Below are 3,251 nucleotides of genomic sequence, written 5' to 3' on the forward strand. Positions count from 1 at the left end.
AGATCCTTATCTGCACAGCTTCTGCTTAGCCTCTCTTTCTTCACCATGTAATTAGAAATAATCCACAGCATACAATTACATTATCCCTGACCTTTCTGAACAGCAGATGAGTTTTTCAGGTCATTTCTTCAGTTCATAATCCTTGCTTTTGTGTCAGCTGTAAATGTATAAGCGCACTCTTCCATCTATCAAATGAGTTATTTATGAAAGTATTCAATATTACAAGATCCTCAATTGCAAAACTTCATTCAATGCATTCATCTTCCCAGTGAGCTTCAAATCTGCTGAGAAAATTAGGTGCAAGAAAGAACATAAACTAAAACCCTGCAAAGTAGGTAAAAACAGATATAAATTTAATTGTTGAGACTGTAATAACTAGCAGCTCAAGGACTGATGAGAAAAAGAACTGACAAGAAAAGAGTAAAACCTAAAAAGCAGAGAAGTGGAAGCCAGCAACTCAGCCACACTGAGAACCAGTTAAATCCAGGCGTGTCAGGGGCTGACGTTCCCCCACATTTGATGGCTGCCTGGTGGGCAGAGACTCAAACTGTGTCAAGAGCAGCAGTAAGCATTAATGCTTAGCACAAAAGCATGTTAACCACAGCCAACTGCTATACGAGCGAACAAGGTAATTGCTTTATAGTTTTAAATTGTGTATATTCTCCTGGCAGAGTCTCTCTGTGTACGGTAAAAGGTATCTGCACAAAGGTGATCCCACGAGGGTAGGTTACAATGCAAGTGATCATAAAAGGAGAAAAAAAAAAAGATTTAGAATTTGTTCCATTTTTATAAGTTTTGAAATTGGATATTTGCAAGATAGTTGTTTCACACCATTTCAAATTTTCAATAGTTACCTTTTTCATTTTCTTTTCACATCAGAGGAAGGAACAATATTCAAATATTTCACATTTTCCTCCAGGCTTTTCATTCACTAGGTTTCTACTCTGCACCTTTTTCAGAATTTCTGCAGCTATTGCTTACCATATGTCACATCCAGTAACAGAACATAAGAAAGTGGGAGAAAAATAACATTAAGCACAAAACATATATTAAAAAAAAGCCCATACACCATACTGGGCTTCTTTCAATTACGTCTAGATGAGCTCCCTGTATCAGAAGGAATACATACAATTACTACTTTCTCTGAATGTCCTCTGACAATGTAGACCCCTGTGTCAGCTGCTGTTTAGCTGTGGGGCACTGCCACACTGTTGACAATGGATTACATCTTTTCCAATTCTGGGCAATCAGGAACTCTTCAATATTTCAGCCTAGGTTGTTTCACAAATAAGAATGCGAATGGGATGAGCATTTTTACCTTCTTTGCAGTCTTAAATGCACAAACAGCTGAACATTTCTGTTTTCCTTTCAGAAAAAAACCAGCATTCTAATACCTATTTCAGCAAGTCTTATCTCAATTTTTCTGTTCTGTCCATGACTTCTGACGTTCCAAGTGCAACATGTAGGCTACTAGATACTGCTCCGAAGAACTGTCAGAAAGAATGCTGAAGCTGCAAATACTCAAACATTTGGAAATTCCAGAAGTAAGACTGTGTACAACATTAATTACTTCTTCCTGACGCTTTGGTGAGAACAGGGTAACTGACTGGATGTACTACGGTTTAGCCTACGAAATTCTTGTTTCTCTTCAGTGCCTCTGTCGCTGACTGCAGAGCGCTGCCAAGATTACACAGCGCTTCACAGACCAGTGAGACTGAAAGGACACTGGACTTCTGTAGCTCCCACACTATTAGGATATACAGCGTCACAGCACCTATGTAAGGCCTGCATTGCTTTCACCTAAGCAGCACTGCATTACAAAATAAAACAAAACAAAAAACCCAACGGAAAACCAAAATATGAGGAGTGTTTCCCCCCATTAGCTTGGGCTCTAGATTTTACCAAGCCTGCTCTCACTGCATGCCAGTGATGCACACTGTCTCAGCCTGCTGCACCCTCAGAAATATGCCTGAAAATGAACAAATTACAATCCTGTGTTGAGAAAACCTTGGTAAATCTCTCTAAGATTACATACACCATCTGGTTTTACTTTGGGACGAGTAGGTATCTCATTACTATCAGGAAGAGTTAAAGTGTGGATGTTACAATTCATTGTAATGCAGAAGTGATAATATTTAAATGAACTCGCTCGATGTGTATGAACTGTGAACTAAGGACCAAAAGACAAATAAAGTAATGGCGGGATCAAGCAGGTATAGGCAGATGTTTACAGAGAAGCTTTTTCCAAGCAGGTTGTTTTGGGGAAAGCCGGTTTTCTTTGTTTCAATATCTTCATTACACAGGAGCAGCACCTCCCAACGCAAGCGTTGCTCATTCTTATCTGGCAAATACTATCGCAAGAGCTCACCAGCAGAGAAGACAAAGATGTTAAGTCAGCTCAGAAAACCTGCTTTTGTAATGAAGGTTTCAGGCCACAGGAGTGGGAAGCAAACGCAGGAGAAAGGGAAAGAACAGAGCAGAAAGAGTCATAGCTGCCGTCTACATCTTGGCTTTCATGACTCAATCTTAAAGAGCTTTTGAAAAGTGGATATCAGTGTTGATTAGGCCCAGAGAGATAAAACAAGTTCTTGAGAGTCACAGACAAGCTATGAACAGATCTAGGAACAGAATTTGAAGTTCCCAAGTCCCATTCCAGTACTTTGTCTATGCAACTTAAACAGTTCATCAGTCTTCAGGTCCCAGCAACACAGATGACAGTAGGAGGCAAAAACCTATCAGGCTTGTTAATGCATGTAAGCAAAGTTCTCTCTTCCTGAACTGAACAGAAACACAGAACGGGAACTTTGCTCACATTTTCCTGTTCTGTGTTCACTCTAGCTCAATGCTTTAAGCAACACTCTCCCTCTCTCAGTGCTTGCCTGGACATACTCTGTCTGTGTAATTCTCTTCCCACAGCGCAATTCTTACACCACCAACCAATTAACAGCTCCTGTTATCAGGCTCTTGAAAGACTCGGGAGGTGCAGGGGAGAAAGGAACAGCCAAGTTGAGAAATCCAAAATGGTGTCTCCACTGAAAAGAAAAAAAAAAAAACAAAAAAAAAAACCAAAACCCACTGCTTAGCAACTGTCTGCTCTATTTAGCTTGACATCAGGCCAGGCAGCAAGCACACACTACCATGCCAAGCAACACATGCACAGCATGGAACTGGTCGACGTTTTCTAATACATAGTGAGCCTGTCTCTGCAACAGGAGGAAAAAAAAAAAAAGAGCCTCACACCTTTCTGAAGA

The sequence above is a fragment of the Pterocles gutturalis genome, unplaced genomic scaffold, assembly GCF_000699245.1.
Source record: "Pterocles gutturalis isolate BGI_N339 unplaced genomic scaffold, ASM69924v1 scaffold46161, whole genome shotgun sequence".
NCBI classification, from domain to species: Eukaryota; Metazoa; Chordata; class Aves; order Pterocliformes; family Pteroclidae; genus Pterocles; species Pterocles gutturalis.